Consider the following 24,178-nt stretch of genomic DNA (forward strand, 5'->3'; position numbering starts at 1 on the left):
AATATATATATATATATATATATATATATATATATATATATATATATATATTCTTTTTCTTAGACACAAAAGCTTAAAAATTAGATTTAAAAGGCAACTGTAAATGAGCAATCTGTAATTGGTATATTTTTCTCCTTCCTCCCAAGCCAGTAGACAACCTTGAAAATGACAATGCTGCTGATAAGGTTCTTAAATTCAACATCAGTTCCCAGGAAGCATAAAGCTCTAACCATAGAAACTAGCCAGTCACTACAGTACAACACATTCTGAAGAATGACAGAGGAGGAATATCAATAATTTCAGCTGCTCAAATGGAAGGTTCTGACATCAACAATATTAAGTGACACATTGAAGGGCATTACTCTGTTTAATAGTGAAGGTGAGAAAAAAAGTTCTCAGTTTCCCAACTCTTGGATTTTTATTTATTATACTAAAAACCATGGCTGGGTGTAGCTCAGTGGTAGTGCCCTGGGTTCAAGCCACAGAAGAAGATAAAAAAAGAAAGAAAACAAGGAAAGCAGAAAAGAAGGGAGGAAGAAAACTTCCCAACTCTTATGGGACAATATGAGCCTATCATTTGAATGTCTCCTTACAGCCTGATGCTTGATGTCATATAAACCAATAATCTATGATGAATTTTTTCATCTGTCAACCATTTTATTTTTAGTATAATATTCAATATAGATATACATGACTTGCTATGCTCTTCAATTTGATAAAATTAGAGGATGAATAAAACAATAATTTCCCTTAATGTGTATTAAATAATTCCAAAAACACAATTATGTATATTAGTATGAAAATGAATTATACAATTTTTTTGGTACTGGGGATTGAATCCAGGGGTCTCAAACACTGAGCCACATCCCCAGCCCTTTTTTATTTTTTATTTTTTATTTTGAGACAGAGTCTTGCTAAGTTGCTTAGGCCTCACCAAGTGGCTGAGGCTGGCCTTGAACCAGCAATCCTCCTGCCTTAGCCTCCTGAGCTGCTGGGATTACAGATATGCCCACCATGCCTTGCTATATAAATATCTTGACCATTTGCCAAATAGATATAAAACATATATATTGTGTATATTCTATATAATAAGTATATGATACAATAATCATTTTACATCATTATGAAATTAAAATGAGTCAATTTTCATCTTTCCTATCCAGAACTTTCTAAATTCAAAAATTTCAAAGAGATTTTATAATGCTATGATGCTGGTTATGAATATTAAAGGCTTTAATAGATACTTGCATGAAAAAAGAAAATGAGCTTTTTCAGTAACAGTAACAAATTTACAGCATAAGTACACTTGCTGATTCCCCTTTGAGTTAAAAAATAAGATTTTGGTAATATATGGCTTTGGATCCTTAGAGTTTAACTTGATCATAGATCATAATTATCTACATTACTATCCTAATAATTTGGTTCCTTCTTATAAGAAAATATTCAGTATAAGAAATTAGTCCATTGCATAGCTCCAATAGAACACTAACTTTTCGATATTCAAAAGTGACAATATTAATTGCATCCAAAAAAGAAATATGTGGGATAATGTCAACATCATGGCTAATAATTATTGTGGATCTCAGAATTAGAGTGCTCAGTGTATTAATTGGGAAAAATTCTTTTGAATGTGATATTGTCATCTTTTTTAATCTTTGAATACAGTTGAACTCAATAAATTTCAAATGAGAAAAGAAACATTAGGTTTGTTTTCTTTCTGGCTCTAGTAAATAAGAATGACAATTGCAAAGCAGGTATTCCAAAATATGAAACAAAATTATCATTCTTGCCAAGAAAAAAAAATCTTCTAGCATCTGTTGCAACATAGAGCCATTATAATGCAATTAGACAGACTAAGGACCAGATGCTAAGGAAGCAAAATATAAAAGATGAAGCATGGTATTATTTTGGTTAATGAATTTAATTCCAAATGTTACAGAAGTGACTCACAGACTTTCTTTTTTCCCCAAAAGATCAGTGTCACATGTAATCTAATGGGAAAAGTAGATTCTCTCTCATAATATATTAGATGTTTTAAAATGACTAAACTGTCTCACAGGTAGATGAATAATTCATTAATGGTGAAAATATTTAAATCTGCACCTCAAACCAGTAAGAGTTGGGTTGTTTTGTAAATGTGTATTTTGTAATATAATTCTAGGAAAAATGATTTAAAAAATATAGTATAAAAATATTTAAAATAAAATATTTCTCTCTAGTAGTCTCAAACTGGAATTAATGTATAATGAGAATATATGCTAACATATACTGAAAATACAAATTTAAATTCTACTCCAAAAAATATATAGGTAAGAGTAAAAATACTTTATTAGGTCCACAGCCCAAGTACTGGTTATTTTGAAAATAAAATTCTATTGTACAATAAGGTTGTTAAAATGAAAGTCCAAGAGCAAAATGGAAATGAGAGAAGAAAAATGAGTGAATTAAGAACCTGCTAATTCAGATTTATTTTAAAAACTGAAAATAAATAAAATATAGAAGACTATTTTACACAAACAAAAATATTATTGTCCATACATGTGTAATGATAGTTTCTCTCAAGAAGTAGAATCTGTGTTTCATTAATGATGCTTAACACTTTTGTAGTTTACTGTACCATAGCATAACTTCAGTATTTCTGGATTGCAATTCCCAGGATAATTATCAGAACAAAGGAGGCACACTGATTGGTATTTAGCTAAACTTGTCAGCCCAAATCACAAAGTTTTTTTTTTGTTTGTTTGTTTGTTTTCTTTCTTTCTTTCTTTCTTTTTTATCAGGGATTGAACCCAGGGCATTGTACCAATGAGCCATACCCCTAGCCATTTTTATGTTTTATTTTGAGAGAGGTTTTGCTAAGTTGCTTAGGGCCTCCTTAAATTGCTGAGGCTGGCTTTGAACTTGTGATTCTCCTGCCTCAGCCTCCTGAGCCTCTGGGATTATAGGCGTGTGCCACTGCCCTCAGTAATCATAAAGTTCTTTAAGGACTTTCTCTCTTAAACATAGTCACTTCAGATCATTGCTAATGTTTATAACAAGGCAATCAACTTTATTTAGATATTCAGGAACTGTTCCTTTCATCATATAACATTTTTTTTTACTAAGGATGAGCATTGAAAATATGCAGGACAGTACAACTTCTATATTCATTATGAGTATGATAAAAACAAGCCTTTTTCTCATTCACATAAATATGTATTGAATGAATTGGCAAAATATCTATAAACAAAACCATATTATTTTCAGCAATAACAACAGACTATAAATAATGAAAGCTAATCCTTTAGTTTTTCTCCTGAGATATTCACTCAACATATATTTAACTTCTTCTCAAGTTAAGTGTCAGAAAGCTAGAACAGATTGTGCTGTAGTCAAAGCCAGATTGACACAAATTTCCACTATAGACAAGGGGACAGAATATTTCATACATACAGGCAACAATGTAATATATAGGGATCTCTTAAACAAAAGTGTTATAGTAAATACATGGTAACAAAAGGTAACCTTTCTATTAAGCCAATATTAGGTAGTGTTTAAAAATATATTATTTTAGGGCCAACTGTTTTGTAAACAAAGAATTAAAAACATGGAGAATACCTAGTGAGTTATTTAAAAAGGAGTATAAAACATAGCAACTGCTTTCAAGAATGTTAAAAGAAATGGTTGTGGAATCAAAAATAATCTGCAGAAATAATTAACAAGTAATTAATTTGAATAGTGGGTATAAATGATTATATGGAACAAAAGTTAATAGAACAAAATGAGGCTTAGAACAGTTAGTGATACTTGAATTGGATTTTTAAGATGGGGGCAATTAATTAGCAAAATTTGATGGCGGGAGAAAATTCCAGAAAATGGGAATGAGCCTAACAAAGCAAGAGTAGTGAATAATGAACTGGCTTCCATAGAAAAGAGAATATTTTATGCTGTGTATATATAGATGAGACAAAACAACTCAAACCCTAAAAATTGCACAGTCAATGCAGTTTTCTGAGAAGATTCACATTGCTCTCCACTCTACTAAAAAGTTCTAGAAATTCTATTAATCTAAGAATTACACAACTGATCTGCTAAAAGCCTACAGTCATGAATTTTGGATAGATAGTTATTACACTGTTATTATAGCTTAATATAGCCAATCTATTATGCATGTGTGTGTGCATATGTGTGTATATTTCAAAACATCATGGTATATACAATAAATTATACAATTTTATTTGTTGATTTAAAAATAAATTGTTTTTAAAAAGTAAATCATATTATCCACACATGATGATGATGATGATGATGCATGCATATCTATAGTCCCAACTACTAGGGATACTGAGGCAGGAGGATAAACTCCTGGCCCAGGAGTTACAGGCCAGCCATGTCAATATAGAGATTCCCATCTCAAAATAAAAATACTCATACTATTTTTTAGAATACTTTTTAGTCGTTGAGGACCTTTATTTTAATTAATTAATTTATATGTTGTGCTGAGAATCAAACCCAGGGCCTCATGCATGCTAGGCAAGTGCTCTACCACGGAGCTACAACCCCAGCTCATATTCATACTATTTTAAGAAGTTGAGCTCAGAGAAACAGACAGTGGAGTACTAGTAGCCAAGGCCTAACAATTGGGGGAAATAGGATAATATTGGTCAATTTGTACAAACTTTCAGTTATAAAATTAATAAATTCTGGCATCTAATATATAGCATGGTAATTGGACTTAATAAGTCTATACGGTGTATTTGAAATTTGCAAAGAGAGATCTTAAGTGTTTTTACCACAAAAATATAATGGTAACTCTGTAAAGTGACAGATAATGTTAATTAAGTTGATAATAGTAATAATTTTACAATGCATATGTATATTAAATAATCACATGGTATACTTTGAATATATGTAATTTTATTTATCTATTATATTTCAATGAAGCTGGTATAAAGTAACTCAGAGTTCTTATCACATTTTACTGCTATAGCACTTACATATTTTATCTCATTCACCCCTCAAAATACTGAACCTGAAAAGTAATGTTCTCACATATGAAAACTGAGGCCTATTGTTAAGAATACCTGTCAATGTCACATAACAAGCATTTGGAGTTGGAACTTCTCCCATGTGTCCTGATTACAAATAATTACCTATTTCTATAATTTCCTTGGGTCATTGAAAATCTGAAGCTTTTATCATGAACATGTCTAGACTATCTAGATGCACTCACTAATCAAATATGAAAAGAAAATTTGTTTTAAAATATCATCTCAACTTGAAATCTGCACATAAAATAACCTTTGTTCCAAGATAGACTATGGGACAAAACAGAAGCAGAAAAACTGAAACAGGCTACCACTGGAGACCTGAGTACTCTTGAATTTAGACAATCCAGGTCATTAGTCATAGAGTCCTAAGGGGAAAAAGCATGTCTGGTTCCACACTAGTAAAGCCAGAAGCTCTCTAATTTGCATCCCTTACTTGGATGAGGATATCAGATGTGTTCAGGTTGAACAAGTTCAAGACTCTTGCTTGAGTAATTTTAAGGAACGTAACACATTCTGAATAGTAATTGGCTATTTAATAATCCTGTTTGCAGCGCCAATATAAGCTAGCTTCACTCTTATGCACAGAATAGGACTAACTGCCTTACTCAGTGCTAGGACAAGAAATCTTCATCTGCATATAAGCTTTAAAGTCAACCTGATGTAAAATCCTGAAATACATTTTGAAAATGAATGGATTAGTGATAAAATTAATGAGAAAACTAAAGTCTCTGAAATGAAATATTTTTGGCATGTGATAACCTGATATGCTGCCCTCAAAAGTCCCTTGCAATTAGGTTTGCTGAGCCATCACAGCATAGCTTTTCTTGCATTATGGGTATTATATTAACCAAGCCAACTTGTCTATTAGTCTTTGTCTCACATCACTTTTCAAGACTAACTTTTACTCCTTTTAGGCCAATCTATTCATAGCTGACTTTTCTCAATGTGCTGCTCCACTATCTTATACAGGCTCCCCAGTACAACTACTGCTATTGCCAACTACAATTCCCTCATCTATTAAAATGTTCTTCAACATTGGCCTCATTTTCTATGACTTTACATACTCTCCACTGTTTGATATCTAGCCTAGCTTGATTCCAATTGACTTATTAGAGTGTTACATACAAAGAACAGCACCTTAGACTTTACTTGCTTAAACGTTGTATTTAAGTAAACACATACACATATATTCATGTGTGTGTGTGTGTGTGTGTGTGTATATATATATATGTAGTTACACATACAGATTTGCCATTATTCTTCAAATAGTATTTATCAAAATACTGGAATTGACAAATGCTTCTCCAATACCCAATGCAGAATTATAACTACTACTGTTTCTCTCCAAAGGTCTACTTACTCTTTGCTAGGAAAACATCAAATATAATTTTAAAAGATCACTGTGGATTCTCTGTGGACAGTGAAAAGAAGGGAATAAAAAGCACAAGTGGCAAAGATGAGTTAGGAGGGGACTACTGCTAGTGGCTATACTTTAAGGGTAACATAAATGAAGTGTAACTTAATTTAAGGGTAACTTAAATTGGAATGAAACCAAAAGGTATGTATGGTATATTTCCACTTTTTCAGCTGTTCCATGAACCTATTATTCACATATTGGAATATCTGGCATATTTCATATAGTGGCTCTTCCAAACCTTCCTACAGTTTTTCAGGTTCACCAATTGCTTCCTTCCTTTCTACCTCCCACCCTGTATTTATTAAACAGAGCAACATCCCTCCCTCACTATCCCTTCCTTCCTCTAACATCTTATGTGCCTTTGCCCTGTCTTATTAAGTCTGCACAAAAACTTCTCTCTAACCTTCTGAGTTACTTTAGATTCTTTCCAAACACACACCAGGATTTGGAATTTAGGTACTTCTTCTGGCAAATGATTTCAGAAAGTACAAAAAAGGAGAGAAAGCGAGACTAGGAAATTGCAGAAGACAATACAGGATGTGTTAACGCACACATTGCTACTGGGGACAATTGGAGCTCAATCACTTCTGTGAATCTTGAGAGGCTGTGAAGAATTGTCTACCAGAGGATGAGGTGACTGAGTGCTTTCTCTATGACTCCCATTTCCTGGTCATTAAAGGTCACTTCAAGTGGCATTAAAGACTGCTCTCTCCAGGTTCATTCCTTTTTGCAGGAGAAGCTCTGTGTCCTACAATAAGTCTTCAGGCAAAGCAGTTGAGTAAGACATAAGAACTCTGGAGACAAGTATGTCAGAATTTGCAGCGAACTCAGGTGGGAAAGGAGATATTGGGAAGAGCATCAGCAATGCCTTCTTCATCTTCTTTATTCTTTAGAACCTATTTATTTCTCTGCTCCAATGAAACACTTCTTAAAGGAATTACTGTTAGACACCATATAAGTCACTTTATACATTCTTTAGTTAAAAACTGTTATTTAAAGATTGGAAAATAAGGCCCCTAAATTCTTCAGTTGATTTTGGGAATGCTATTTGTAAACTATTTTGTCCATAAAAATATATAAGCGGGGCTGGGGATGTGGTTCAAGCGGTAATGTGCTTGCCTGGCATGCGTGGGGTGCTGGGTTCGATCCTCAGCACCACATAAAAATAAAATAAAGATGCTGTGTCCACCAAAAACTGAAAAATAAATATTAAATGTTCTCTCTCTCTCTTCTGTCTCTCTCTCTCTTTAAAAATATATAAGCAAGTTTTATATATTTTATATTAATAATATTAAAACATATTATAATACCTTGACACTACATTGCCATTTATCAACATGTAACCTTTTAATGCTTACCAAAGATTAAAATCTACCAATGTCTGTTGAACTCTATACCTCTATTCAATTTATCATTTTTTTATAATCTGCAGGCTTTTAATAGGCTGATTAGAAACCCCTGAACCACAAAAGCTATTTATATTTCAAAATACTCTTTAGAGAATTTCTTTTTACATGTGCTACAAATGGCCTTCAGTCAAAGCACATTTTTTATGTTGTTTTGTGGTTGTTTAAAAGCAATAAAAATATTTTTGGAGTCCTGTAAATCTCCAAGGTAAGTGTTTAAAAATTGTGCTTGTAGGAATCTGTCAGTATTTTGGTAAATATTATCTGAAGAACAACTATAAGCAAATTTGAACAGCAGGCTAGTTTGCACAGAAATTATTTTATTCATCGGAATGTCTTCACATGTGGTATACATTATTTTTGGTTTGCCTCCATTTATGATTAACAACTGTGACTTCAAAGGTAGTTAAATTATATAATTTGTTGAATAAATGGTAGTATCTATAGTAATGGACCTATGTATATAATTCAACTTAATTCATATTTATATATAAAGGAAGGTATACATATGTCAAAATTTCACCACACTGAACCCCACAAATTTGTATAATTATTATGTATCAATTTAAAGACTAAAAACAATACACTTCAAAATTTGTTTCAATGAATTAATTTAAAGCATCTGGCTAAAATACAAAAATTCATTATTTTTAATTATATTACAAAACTTCTCCTCATTGCTCTTTATTCAAAGGACTTTGGTAGAAGTCACTGGTGCTCATTTATATTGCAAGGAGATTTTTCTAGATTTCCTGATAATTTAGTAATAATTTCCATACCCCTAGTCACTTTTCATTATGCAGACATAGTCTCTTAACTTTCAAAAATAAAATCTTTACATAATATATTTTCAGAATGACTTGAGTTTAATTAAAAAGAACTTTCCCACAGATTCTTGGATTGAGTTTTGAATGTGTAGTTAAGCAAAGCAGAAAATTATCTCTGCTTTTGGCAACTTTAAAGCGGACTAGGAAGGTACTAAACAGGCAGTGACTTCCCTGAACATTTTCATTTCTTTCCCTCTCCATCTCTCAACCAATATTCACAACATTTACCCAAAGACAGAGACTAAGTTTTGACTGGTTGGAAAAAAAAAATCCATCTATTTAAGGTTCTTCTTTCTCTAGCTCTCATTTCAATTTCAAGTGCTGTCTCAATATAATATATACATATATATATATATATATATATATATATATATATATATAGTGTGTATGTGTCTGTGTGTGTGTATCTGTCTATGTGTATATGACTGAAAAGATTTGATTTTGGCCTGACCATAAAGAATCAGAAAACTGAAAAGGCAAATAGATGATTCTATCCTGAAAGTCTCAAGTGAGTTGGTAAAAGAAATCTAATAATTAAGTTAAAATAAGCAAAATCCAAAAATGCCTTTTGTTCTAATATTCAATTAATACTCTAATAACCATCAGAATAAAATGTCTTGGATAATATTAATTTTGATCAAAACAGACAATACTAAATATTAAAATAAAAATACTCATGCTTTTTTTCCTGGGTAATTTTTCCTGTAGGATTCATTCATTCATTCATTTAGCTAATCAATTGAATTCTTATTACCTACTACATAGGTATTAACTGTTAAAGTTTTAATGATGAAATACAAGGGACATAGGAAACCTAATAAAGTATTAGTCTTTCTTCTCAAATGTATAGCCACAAACATCATTAAGAGTGGTTTATTTTTCACAAGTAAAACCATAATTCATTATTAGAAATGCTACCTGGGTTAGTTAAATTGATGAGTTTCTTTAGTTATGAAAAGGAATGTAAAAAATAAACTGATAAGTGAGCCAGGGAAAAATAATAATTTGATAGAGTATTTAAAGATCAGATGTATGGTGCATTTGCTTTCTGCATATCACCCCCATTTCATATAATTGGAAGAGTATCTGAATGAAAATAACAAAAATGTCAGCATGGCACTGATTGTTTCAGAAGCATGTGACAAGCAAGACTGGACAAAAGAAAATACACTATGAAACTGAAATAAATGAACATATATAAATATATATATATATGCATGTATATGCATATATATATATATATGCAGATATATCTCCCAAATTAAGAGAGGAAATAGAGAAAATCATTATAATAAAAATTTCTACCCCCTTAAAGATGTGCCTACCCCAACCCTCAGTTATGAATATCTAGATTAAATGCCATTAAAAATCAATTATCCATTTCATACATTTAATCTAAATGTTGTACTCCATTAGAATATATCAAAAACATAAATTTTACTGAAAGAAATGGACCATAGCAAATGAACATATAACTTTAAAACAGCAGAGTTTACAATTTTTTAATTCTTTAGTTATTAGTATTAAAAAGATATACTTCAATTTTTAGGTATTACAGTTAAGTAAAATATCCTATCTTTTCATGGTTTAAGTTTCTGAACTTTTCCTTCAGTAAATAAGTTAGAAAACATAATTTTTACTGACCAAAAAAGGGAGACTTTGATATATAGTATAGATTCAAGTATTTATAACACATGGATCATGCTTTCATTTGGTTAAAAATGTCATAGACAAAAATCCTTACTTATACAGAAATATCAAAGAATAAGAATGAAGAAAAAAATTAAAAATTGAATCTTTATGTATTTGAGAACTAGTGACCAAATGCTTACTTCCCTTAACACTAGTTTAGTACTAATATTCCTGCTAAGTAATTTAAGTCGTTATTTCTAATTTCCATTGAAAAACAATTTACTAAATAGGCACTCATTATTTTTTTTACAATATTTTAATAATCATTAATAGAATACATGCCTGAATTTTGTGAGAATAGGTATTTATTTTCTTGTAGAGTGGGAAATTTCTCTGTGTAAAGAGAACACAGGTAACAAGACTAAGAATGCTTATTTTGTGTTCTTAATATTAAGAGCATATATTTTATGTTCTTAGACCATCACCAACATAGGCATTTCCTGAGAAACTTATTAGAAATGCAAATGTTTGGGCCTCTCACAAAGAATGAATCAGAAATTCTGGGGGCAGAGCCCAGGAAGCTCTTGTTTTGTAAAGCCCTCCACTGTGATTCTGATGCCCACAGAAGGGTGAGATCCACCACTGTAGTGTATCTTCTTCCAGAGTTTGTGTGAAGAATAAATGAGAAAACTTATGGCATAGGGCTTTGAGGAAAACAGTTTAAAAATAAAGAAAGAAAGAACTATATAAGCATAATTTATTAAGTAGGCCAACAATTGTTTTTAACTTATTTTTTCTGTCTATTTCCTCCTTGGTTTGTACATGCATTTGGAGATAATCTCAGCAATGTCAGCAAGCTTGGTGGCATAGTTCAAGCTGTGAGGGTTCAATAAATAGGTCGGTAAACATTGCAAATCAACACAGCTTTTGATGAAATGTCAAGCAAGACAGAGCTTAGCTATATTCAGCTCAGCTTGAACTCATAAACCATTAACTGGCCTCTGTACTTCCAGGACAATCTGTCTGATAAATAAAACACAAATATAAAAATTTAAAAAACCCTTTAGAATGAGATTAGTAAAAGGCAATCTATAAGTGAGAAATGGCAACCACTTAGTCCAGAGGAAATGAGAGACAAGACTTATAAAATGGGTAACTTTTCTTACAAATCAAGTTATGGGGAATCTTGACATCTAAATAGATTTTATTTTTAACTTTACACTGCCTTTCCCTCTACTAGATGTTTTATAATTTAAATAGGCATATTTTACCTCAACTCTTTTAGCTCATCCTCCCTTAAAACAATACCAAAAAAAAAAACCCTAACATTTCACAATGATAGAAAATAGAAAAATGTGCCTAAATCAGAATCTACTTGAATTTTAACAAAATTATTACAATTTTGAAATAAATGTACTTAGTATATATAGATTGTATGTTTATATGTACTAACAAAAATCAATGTTAATTTAGAGTTTTAGGATATCCTATAATAAAAAATACAAAAATAACATGATTAATCACTATACCTCTTTACTTTATTTAAAAGCTATCATTTAACAAAGAATGTTTAGACTCTAAAACTATTCTAAAACCTAATTCAGATAATTAGGCAACCTGGAATCATTGCCTGTAATATGTGGCCCAGTTTGTTTCTTAATAAGTTGTGCTTGTCTGAACATGTCTAAATTACTATTTACAACAATATTATTTTCCTTTACTTTGGAAAAAAATTGTAACCTGCATATGTGTGTGTTTGTGTGTGTATATATATGCACACATAAACATATATGTTTATGTAGATATATATGTATCCATTTGTATACATATATATAAAACAGGTTTTTCTATGGATAAGAGAAAAACCCCTCACTTTAGTTTTCTAATGAGTTTATGGATATATTCCATGTCCTTAGAAATTTACTTTGAAGAATATTATTTTTTATTGACTAAGGTCTGGATCATCAATTTTTAAAATATCTTCATATAAGAAACAATTTTCGATTCCTAAAGACAAAGTTCATAAAAGCCATAACCCAAAAAGGAGAATTTGTGTTCCTTCTCTTATCACTGATTAATATTATCCTATAGGTCATTGATGTCAAACCCCTTCCCTTCCTTCCTAATAATAAAAACCCAAATTTAACTTTTAGAGAAAGACTTATGGAAAAGGAGCAATTTAAATATATCTTAGAGGTTGCAAATTGACCAAAAGAGTCACCTTTAGGGAAGCCTGCTTCCGAATGCTTGTGGCATTTATCATTCTTCTGAATGGTTGTTGCATTATCTGCAGCTTTTACTCACCAGATGAGACCTCAGACATTTCAAATTCTGCGGAGGCTGGCTACACCTTCATAGGAAAGCTTTTTGCTGATTTCCCTGTTGGTACTTTTCTCTTACACATTCTATGGGGTATGATAAACCTGGAGGTAGAGTCATAGCCTAGCACAGATAAAGCAGGTACATAATCTTTGACCAGCCTCACAAAAGCAGACAAACGCACAATCTTTTTGCACCTGTTTCTTCCACTCTGGTTGCTGTGAATAGTGAGGTGTTCTTCACAGATTCAGCTTCACAGAGAGCATTTTGCAAACACTCCCCTCTCACAGCAATGGTTTCTTCCCTCACAGGCTCAATCTACCTGATTACGTTCCCTTCTAATCAGTAACCTCAGTTCCTCTAGTAATAACTGTGCCGTCTGCTTTATATAGGATTTCTCTGAGACTGAAGCATAACTGGAGAGGAGAATTAGAGGAGCTGATTATTATAAGGACACCTGTATTTTTGTCTAGTCTTCATGTGAACTCGACGGTGCACTTATTTATGCAAACTGATTTTAGTGAAAGAGAAGCAGAGAAGAGGAAGCACAAAGAAAAAACTGGACCCATAAAGTTGTACACCTGTGTGATGGTAGGAGAAAAAAACTCTAAAAATGTCCAGCACAGCTCCAAATATATTTGAACTTCCTATGAAAATATAAAAAGTGCTTGATATTCAAATATCTTCCTCCAGATATACCTCTGAAAACCTATTCTAAAATCTGAAATACAATGTGAGCTACAATGCAAAAGTTAATTCTTAAAGCAAATGAAGATTATTTAAGATTGAAGCTTAAATCCATCCATATAAACCCTATATTTTTTTAAAGAAAAGGAATAATCTGTGTAGCTTACTCAAAATTATTTTGAAGTTAAACCTTGAATCATGATTCTTTAAAATACAGAATTCTGCCAAGCTTGTGTAATGACTGTTTACCCAGAGCATAAGATTGAAGTGGATTTTCAGATTAAAAATAAAACTCTTAAGTATGTCAATCCCTATCTGATCAAAGCATACAAACTAAATTTTTTCCAGTGCTTCATTAACGATATCCCCAAGTAGAGCTGTCATTCTCTCTGTTTTCTTTAAAGAACAAGTTGTTAAAGTGATTGAAGTCCATATAAAGAATCTTGGAGTTATAAGAGTTGTCTTTTTCATCTTGGTAGACTCAGTGCCTGACACTGGACTTGGCAAAAAGTAAGTGCTAAATATTTATTATGCAATGCAACAAAAATCATACAATACAAAATGTCATTATCATCGCCACTGATATTTAAAAAAAACAAGTTCAGTACTCATTTAGTTTTATATAAACCATAATTTTCTACAGTTTCTAAAGTACTTTAAATCATATTGTTCTCTTTAACACACACTATTTGGGAATTATAAACATATCCTCAGCTGGAAGTAAGCTAAAATGTGCCTTATTTTTTTTTTCCTTTCTGCTTTTCCTACTCTCAACTTCCAGATGCAGAAATTTCATTTGGAGAGAACAGGAGATTTTGGTAGGGAAAAGCTCATTAATCTTACCATATCCTCCTGCCTACAAAGAGTACTGCATTCAAATTACAGAAGAACTAAAGAAACCTTGTACAATGAGTATATAATTAGCAGTGCTGCTAAGTGAATGGAAATGGAGGTTGCCTAACTTAATTAACTGTAATCATTACTCATTGTCATCCTGCTTAGAAAGATTAGTTGAGGGTATTTCTTCTGTGGTATTACATTAGGCATTTCTATTTCTCCCTTAAATGTATAAATGATTATAATGCAAAGAAAGAATTATCATGCTCTTTCAATCAGATATAAACTTTTCTAAATTAAGTTCTATGTCTTAATTTAGAGAACAGAACAGGAATAAGAAAACATTTTGTGAGGCTAAAGTTAGAGAAACTAAGAAAAAATAGATAATTACAAAAGTTAGTTGCTTGAGGAGAAAAATAAAGAAACTGTGCATATGAGTTTCTGTAAAAATATTAACTTTTTTCCTGGGAGGAGGGAAATAACAGATAGTGATCTAAGAGGGATATTTAAAAATAACGAATTATGAAAAGTGTCAATGTCTGTTCAGGTCCTTGGCCCATTTGTTGATTGGGTTATTTGTTATCTTATTGTCTAATTTTTTGAGTTCTTTGTATACTCTGGATATTAGGGCTCTATCTGAAGTGTGAGGAGTAAAGATTTTTCCCAGGATGTAGGCTCCCTATTTACCTCTCTTATTGTTTCTTTTGCTGAGAAAAAACTTTTTAGTTTGATCAAGTACCATTTGTTGATTCTAGTTATTAACTTTTGTGCTATGGGTGTCCTATTGAGGAATTTGGAGCCCGACCCCACAGTATGTAGATCATAGCCAACTTTTTCTTCTATCAGACAGCGTGTCTCTGATTTGATATCAAGCTCCTTGATCCATTTTGAATTAACTTTTGTGCATGGCGAGAGAAAGGGATTCAGTTTCATTTTGTTGCATATGGATTTCCAGTTTTCCCAGCACCATTTGTTGAAGATGCTATCCTTCCTCCATTGCATGCTTTTAGCCCCTGTATCAAATATAAGGTAGTTGTAGTTTTGTGGATTGGTTTCTGTGTCCTCTATTCTGTACCATTGGTCCACCCGCCTGTTTTGGTACCAGTACCATGCTGTTTTTGTTACTATTGCTCTGTAGTATAGTTTGAAGTCTGGTATCGCTATACCGCCTGATTCACACTTCCTGCTTNAAAGGATAGGAAAGGCAGCAGAATACAACAGACACTAGTATGGCAACATGTAAATCAATGGATGTGTAACTGATATGATTCTGCAATCTGTATACAGGGTAAAAATGGGAGTTCATAACCCACTTTAATCAAAGTGTGAAATATGATATATCAAGAACTATGTAATGTTTTGAACAACCAACAATAAAAAATTAAAAATAAATAAATAAATAAATAAGTGTTAATGTCTGATTAAGTTGATCACAAATTGCATAACAATGCAAGGTGACCATCATACCTTCAAGGATTTCGTGGATAAGGGCTGCTTTCCGATAACTTATACTTTTAGTAGAAGATACTTCCATCTGGGAAGCATTTATTCTTTTGAATTAATGCAAATCATCTTGAATTGATAACTAATAAAGCCTTCATTAATTCAAATAGAACAGGAAACTTTATACTGGCTGTTACTTTCAGAGCTTGGTTTCATTCACCAAAAAGGTTCATAGCAGCTCTATATCCTAAGAGGGATTTGGCGATTAGTAAGTATCTTCACTGTTTTAGAATATGAGCTAAGAGTTCCAGGTATATTGTATTATAAGAATCTTCCCAGCAAACCTGCAATTTTGACACTCTTATCATTATATCCATTAAACAGAGTAAGAGATTGCAGCTCAAAGAGGTTTTCCAAAATGATCGATAATAAGAATTGTCTATGAATCCAGCTTTACCTAACTCCCTGGAACAATGTATCTCAAAAGATAATGTACATACAAATTAGGGTATTTGATTTGTGTATTTGGGTTAAAAAAATGGATTCTAGGCTGGGCACAGTGGCATACACCTTTAATCCCAGCAGCTGGGGAGGCTGAGGCAGGAGGATTGCAAGTTCAAAGCCAGCCTCAGCAAAGTGAGGTGCTAAGCAACTCGGTGAGATCCTGTCTCTAAGTAAAATACAAAATAGGGCTGGGGATGTGGCTTAGTGGTCGAGCACTCCTGAGTTAATCCCCTGTACACTCCTCAGAAAATGGATTCTAATTCAATGATTTTAGGGAGGATCTGAGATTCTTTATTTTCGACAAGCTCCCTGGTCTTCCTGTTACTGATCTTTAGATAAGACACTGGGTGACCAGACCCTAGACCAGTGGTTCTCAAACTTTGCTGATATTAGAATCATTTGGTGAATTTTAAAAAATTCAAATGCCCAAGTAGAACTTCATATCGATGAGATCAGAATCTATATGTGTGAGATTCAAGCAATTCTAATGTACAACCACATTCAAGAATCGGTACCCATAGATTTCTTGTTCTCACATTAGGTGTGCATCAGAATCAACTGAACAGCTAATAAGGAACACAGAGACCTTCGTTCATTAATGCTCAGATAGGACTTAAGCCTTGGTATATTTATCTAGCTCTCCTGTTTTTCTGGTACCCGATGATGTTAGAGAATCATTCCCTATACCATGCTCTTTCAAATCAATCAGAACAATCCCTGAAGATAACCTTACTATTAAGGAAACAGAGCTGTGGGTAGGGACTTGTTTTTATGTACATGCTCAAGGTTCTTAGGTTTAATAGGACATCGTTCAAATTAACTATCCCTGTGTTTCTCAAACCAGCACATCCTCTGTCAAAATCCTTTTCCAAAATCTCTTTTGTGATTATTTATGCTTTTATCATACACTCCAGCTAACTGTTGTTTTTTTTTCCTTATTGTAGTATGTTGCATATTAAATCTATTAGTTTGTTAGTACTTCAGTGGAAACTATTTGTATCATGTGACATTTTCTATATGCCCAGAGTAGCCATATAATTGAAAGTAATAAATTTTGAAAATAACATAGTGGAAGTTGAAATGAATGCAAAAAAATTCCCTAAGTTCCATAACATAACTGCAGCATAATATGTCACCCTGTAGTTAAAACCTGCTTCACAAATGATACTCAATTTCTTTTCAAGGGTTTATGAAGATGAGGAGGATCATTTTGACTAGTGACACATTTGGCTTCAGGGAAGTTTTTGCATGACTGCTATCAGATTATATTTCCTTAAACATTATTGTTGGCAGTGAAGATGTGAGCATTATATACATGTAATTATCGGGGTCCAAATTTTATTTCCTTATAGCTCCTAAAAACACATATTTGGAGGAAATGGTTTTGAATATTTCCCTTAACATTATTTATATTGTCCAATTATTCATTTCAATAAGTGCAGCTATGGAAAGTGCTTATGGTTCTAGATATAGCACCTTGCACAAAAGTGTTTGAACAAGTGTGTGGGGGGCGAGTAAAATTTAACTAGCACTCCTCATCTCATCCTTGTCACATTGTCATAAGACAGAGCCAAACTGGAAAGCATGCTTTCTTTAAAAATTGGTCTTTCTATGGGCTTGGGAGCAGAAGAATGCCCCTTTATCTAATTTTCAGAGTACCATATAAGCTAGTAGCAGTCCTGGAATCAGCAGGGTATAGTGGAGGAGGTTTAGGGTTTACATCAGAAGGCATTAGAAACTAATTTTATGATATAGTGCAAATTATTTAAACTTCTAGCATTATCAGGCCTTCTATCTATAAAATAGAATAGTAACAAGCCACATACTTTCAAAGCTCAGGCTCAAGAGTCAAAGTAAATCACATAGGGCTTGAATTCCAATTCTGCAATATATTAGTGGTGTAAAATTGACATATCATTTTAACCATATTTCATTCTCTGTAAAATGAGGGTGATGTTAATTCCGACTCCCTAAGGCTATTGTTTGGATCAGCTGCATGGTGTTTAATACAGTGCACAATACAGATTTAGTGCTAAATATATAGTAGCTACTATTTATCAACAACAACAATAAGATTATAATAACTCACATTTCCCAAGGCCTTAAAGGAAATGAAATCAAGTAATGCATAAGAAATAAGCCTTTGAACTAAAAAACACCATAATGGTGTTAAAGATGGATTTTCTTCCTATTAGTATATATGTTTACCATATCTTGATTTTAAGAAATAGCAGTGATAATATAGCAAAGATAGAGCTACCAAAGATCCAGCTACAATACTTGTTCTGAGAGGTTAAGCTCCTGTGGAGAGTTGGAGTCAAACTCTGTGCCTATATATGGTAGCACAAACCTAAATACACAATACATCAGGGAACAATGTGGACTGTGAATGTACAGATCTAAAACTAGAACTTCAATAACCTAGAGATGGGCTGAATAAATTGGAAGTAATCCCATTAAATCTTTGTCTCTAGAGTTATTATTCCCAATAATCACATTTTTAAAAACTGCCGTCTTGAAAATTGTGTTTCCCGAAACCACCTCCAAGTAGCAGTAAGCTACCAGTCTCCTATTACAAAAAGAAAAATGAGACCATCCTATAAACACATTATCCAATACAGTGCCTGAAAGTGCAAGCTGGGAGACATTATTGCTCAATGGAAGTCAATTTAAAATAAGAGGTTACAGAGCTTTCTCTACAAGAGTAAAGGATCCCAGGCATAATTGTTCTGCAGTAACCTTGGAAAGGTATACTTTTGTACAAACTGTGCTATGATTTTGGCCTGTCTCCTAGGGAGGAACTTTAGTTTCAGTCATTAAGTTTACGAAAGCCAAGTTCTTTGTAGTTTTTCAGCCAGCATCTTTACATTTTCTGTGATCACATAACTATGGTGAGTATTGTCTATGTTTACTTATGATTTTAAACACAATTTTTTCATGGCCCATTTATTACTGAATATTGTTCTCTTATAGAGTTATAGCAAGTTTGAAGTTAACAGCAGAGAATAATGCAATCAGTATTATGTGTATATTTGCTTTCAGAATTCAAGCAGGATGAAAATCTATCTAGTACTTTATTGTGGATGATTGTTAATTTTTACACCTAATGACAAAAGAATCACTTTAGAATCAAATTCCCTATAGGGAACTTTTGCACAGGTATCTCTCCACATGAAATATCACCAAGTGCTAACTTTTGATATAAATGTGAACTTCAGACAACTTGGGAGCTATTATTTTACTCAGCCTCCTTCCTCAAACAGAGCTCAGAACTGCCCTCCCTTAACTTTAAGCTTTTCTCAATGAACTGAGTAATGGAATCTTGAGGGATACCTTTAAATCCAGCAGCAGAAGCAAAAACCTTCCCCACTGATAAGTAAAAGGATATTTCTGGCAACAAAACCTATCAACTATAGGAGGTATGTATCTAACTCACTCAGCCTTCAATTAAATGCTAGTCAGTAACCCCTGAAGGCAACAAGGACTTAGAGTAAAATAAAAAAGTCCACAGACATACTGCAGAAGATCCAGTCACAGAGAATAGCAGGTTTAACAACTGATTCTGAGATTATCTGAAAATATCCTAGAACATTTAAAACTTCATGGTGATCACAGTTAAAAATAATATACTACATATTCCAAATTCACTAAAAGAACAGATTTTTAAAAATTATCTCCACAAAAAATAATAAGTTGGTGAGACTACGGATCTATTAATTAGCTTGACTGAACATTTCAGCAATGCATACATAGATCAAAATATAACATTGTAGCCCATAAATGTGAACAATTATTTTTTGCCAATTAAAAATAAATAATTTATTTTTTAAACGTTTAATAATCCCAAGATGTAAGAGAAACTATTTGACAAGCCCATTCATTTATATCTGAGACTATAAGGAAACAGAAGTGATTTATCCACTTAAATTTTTTATTTGGTTAATGGCATATCCATATACTACATCACCTATGCAAAGACAATGTATAATATATGGTATTTAGTATAATAAAATCCCTAGAAATGACAAAATGGATTCAGGAGGTGCATTCCTGTTCTCTACAAATTCTTATATGTCTGTAATGATGCCATATATATCTTCTTAAAACACTAATTTTCTGATGACACCTACACTGTTTCTCATAGCCATAACTCTTGGTAGGATAGTTTCCAACCATTGTGCAAATTTTATCATCTATCTTTTGTTCTTCAACATACTACAGTGGCTTCCACTGAAAAATACTTTTTCATGTGATTCTTTTTCCATTAGATTATAATACATGTAGAAATAGAAAGAATGACTTTACAGCTATCTATTACTTAGTCCTTCCTAGCTCTGTTCCTATAACAGTTATCACATAGCAAATATTAACTTCATGTTTCATATTGATATGACCCTACTGATATCCAAATGAATGCTAAAGTCACCAAAAACTTGTAAAGTAGGGTAGATAATTTACATAGTGAAAAATCAGAAGAAAACTAAACATCCATCAAATATGAATTAAATAATTCCAGAATGTCCAATTAGTATATTTATAAGCAGTGAATAAAAATTTCATTATTATTATTACAGACTATTTAAGTATATTGGAAAAGTATATATTAAGTGAATTAGGTAGCTTTCAAAATTATATGCATGATACTAAAAAAAGACATCATTCTTCATGACTAAAATCAGCTCTGGAATCTGAGTGCCTGATTTAGAATTCTGGCTCTATTTCATATTGGCACATAACCCAGATCAAGTTATTGTATCTTGTTATTGCACCAATTTCCTCATTTTATAAATGCTATAATAATAATAATACTTATATCATAAATTGTTGTGAGGCATAAATGGGTGATATTTAACATATAACATAATTGAAATATTTCCTGGTACATACCAAGGGCTCAAAAACTGTTAGCCATCATTGTACAGTTTTCAAAAGGGATGTGTGTAGTAGACATATAATATTAGTTATTCGGAAACAGCAAAATTATGGCAACTGTTTCTTTCATTGTGTGAGGGGTTTTATTTTTATTTTTGTTTTGCATTTTACTTTCGACAGTGAGTTTGTATTAGTTTGTATAATAAAAATCAGGATCTTGTTAAAATATACTAAATTTTTACTGAAGGTTATGTAGGTATGATGCATACATAAGTGAGGGAGTCATGATGAGAGGGCTTAGCTCAAGAACTAATGTCATCACAAGCAGATTGCCTGTAAAATAGTAGACATTCCTGTCCAATGATGCTGTATTTCATTAGTCCTATATTCTGTAACTTTGTGTACTACTCAATTTCATATGCTGAAGCCTAATCCTTAATTCCATAGTATTAAGAGGTGGGGCCTTTCAAAGGTGATTAAGTCATAAGGGTGGCATTCTCACGAATGGGATTAGTGGCTTTATAAAAATATATGGAAGATTGTTCACTTGTTCTCTTCCACAAGTGAGGAGACAGCAATAAGGGAACTGACAGAGTCCTCACTTTCTTTCTCATCTGAGTAAGCTCAAGTAAAATAATTTTATTTATACATTTAATCAGAACATTTCTTTTTTTAAAAAATATTTATTTAATGAGCTACTTCCTTTTGCTGCTGGATTTACAACTTTTCCATGGCAAAATTATACCTGTATGCCTCTTTATATTTATATCAGTGCCTGTATGTAGTAAGTACTCAATAATTACTTGATTAATAACATATTTCACCAAATAAGGTTAAAAGGAAATGATTATTGTCAAATTTGTTTGCCATGATCCAATAGAAACAGAAAACTGAAAAAGTACAGCCATAAGAAGAACAAAGTAATGAAGGGACAGAACATAATGAGATCATATAGTATATTTTATCAACATTGATCAGTTCATTCCTTGTATAGAATCATTAATGAGTGTGGTACATTTACATTAAAAGTTTATTTCCCAAACATCACAATGAAAATAGTTAATATTATATTTCCTACATCATTAGTATAATTCTAAGTGGTTTTCATTCATTAGTTTCCTCCTCACAGCAACCCTATGAGGTAGGCATTATCATTCATTCGATTGCAGAGACAAAGAAACTGAGGAAAAGAGAGGATACGTGGCCTATCCAAGAGTACACAGAGAAAATAAGAGTTGGATTTCAAACCCAGTAAGCTTAGTTTTAATTCTTCCCTTTTAACCATTATATTGTTTCCATTTGTGTATGCATTAACTGAATATTTATTAAAGTTTCTTGAGTTAGAATAAATATTCCCCTTGCCTATTTGGCAAGAAGAAAAATCAGAAATGACTTGATCTGATCACTCAGCTGTTTATTGTCAGAAAAACCTCTGTTTGGAAGTCACTAATTCATATTCTCATAATACAACATTCTCCTATTCCCAATTCTCAGCCCTGGAAGTTTTTTCCCAGGAACATGCTATATAGCCAGGAGATAGAAGAAATAGATATATCTCACCTACTTAACTGATAGGAACACCAATCAATGTATAAACTATTTCTATCTGTGTCCATCTATTTTTATTTTTTCCTTCATCTATTCTACCTTCATTTTTGCTTATCTTATTTCACACACACACACACACACACACACACACACACACATTGGAGAACACATTGGAGAAGATTAATAATCTTTCCTTTCTTCTCCTTCTTTTCTTTTTATCCTGGAATGGATTATTGTCATTTCAAAGCCTCCCTGGTAAGCGCTTTTCCCTCCCTTTTATAGCTATTTTTCAGCATTTTTACTGGTAATCATAATAGTTCCTCTTTACTTGCTGGCTTCTGGCATCGGTTTGTTGCTATTTCTTGTTCTTTGATGTTTCCCAATCCTAACTGTTCCCTTTCTCACCCCTGCCTTCTGCCACATTTATCCCTCTGCTATTATTTCTCTCCCGTTTTGGAGGCTGACAACTAAAGGGACAGTATCATTCTTCAATGTGTTTCTCTGGCTTACTCATGAAATCACCAGCAGCCTCTGTCACACATAAAATGTCTAGTCCAAGTTGGAAGATGAATAGCCATTAGGGAAGAACATACTTTGTATAAAGTGGAACCTTTGGACTCCCAGTTTCTTTTTGCTACTATCAGATTTAAGGGATAGTGGTTCTGTTTGCCTTTTGAAAGGGCAGAACAAGAGCTTTATATATCATGTTTTTGATATCACTACTTAAAAGCTATTGCTCTGTATTGAAAATATCATGGGTATGTTCTTGAGTCAGCGGTCAGTTCATTTAATTAATTAGGTCTTGGGATGGTGTCCTGAAGTGCTATTTAATGTCTATGAATTTCAAGTGGGTTTGCGCAGCAAGCATGTTGCCAGTACATATGGTAAGTAGGTAATTTGCTTTTAATATTATGCAAGTTATTCTCAACATTTTAGATTGTTTTTATAAGGGACATTGTGCAGTCTGGTCTTTTGTCTTAAGTATAAGTTGAAAGGGAGAAAAATATAGTTTTCCAGCCTGCTTTCTAGAATTTTCTAGGTAATGTAAAGATGTTCATGGGGAAGAAAATGTTGCTATTTTATATGGAATATTTTAGATATTAACATAGACATTATATTTTAACAGAAACACCCAGGATATACACAGGCTCTTAGATATTTTCATCATCTCAAACAATAACCACTATGGCCTTAGAAAAATCACTCCATTTTATGAGTCTCAGGATTTTTTTGTCTGTAAAATAAGGGGACTAATTTTTGTGGTTGCATCTCTTTATCAATTTACTTATACAACACTATGCCTGAGAAACATACATTTATATAATTATTGGGATGAACACTCAGGACTCTACTCAATACATTTTCCTGACACAACCACTGTACTATACTTCTAATGGACACTTTCCCTGAGATAAATATGCTATCCTGCACACACTAATGGAAGAGACCCCCAAAGGGCTTCTAACATGAATTAAGGAAACTTCATAAAAACAAACAAACAAACAAAAACCCTACAAAACTAGCTATGTATCTATGCCAAGTTCTGATTTCCTAGTGATACCCCCATCTGAAATTACTGAATTTTGTCTTTATATATGTATACATGCAAATATTTCATATATTGGTAAATATATGTGTGTGTATATATATATATAT

General features: G+C 32.5%; 1 protein-coding gene across 5 annotated transcripts in view; it reads right to left on the reverse strand.

Annotated features, from left to right (window-relative positions):
* LOC125614152 (dystrophin-like) overlaps window positions 1-24,178 on the reverse strand; it is a 753,869-nt gene that overhangs the window by 221,517 nt on the left and 508,174 nt on the right. Inside the window, exon 1 of one of the 5 annotated variants that reach the window (XR_007344797.1) lies at window positions 12,534-14,355. The exons of 3 other annotated variants lie outside the window; for them this stretch is intronic. The gene's annotated coding sequence lies outside the window, so the exon portion shown is untranslated. Of the gene's footprint in view, window positions 1-12,533; window positions 14,356-24,178 lie in introns of those variants that run through there. One more of the 5 variants, XR_007344796.1, reaches the window with a different exon arrangement.

Source organism: Marmota marmota, unplaced genomic scaffold, assembly GCF_001458135.2.
Source record: "Marmota marmota marmota unplaced genomic scaffold, marMar, whole genome shotgun sequence".
Lineage (NCBI taxonomy): Eukaryota > Metazoa > Chordata > Mammalia > Rodentia > Sciuridae > Marmota > Marmota marmota.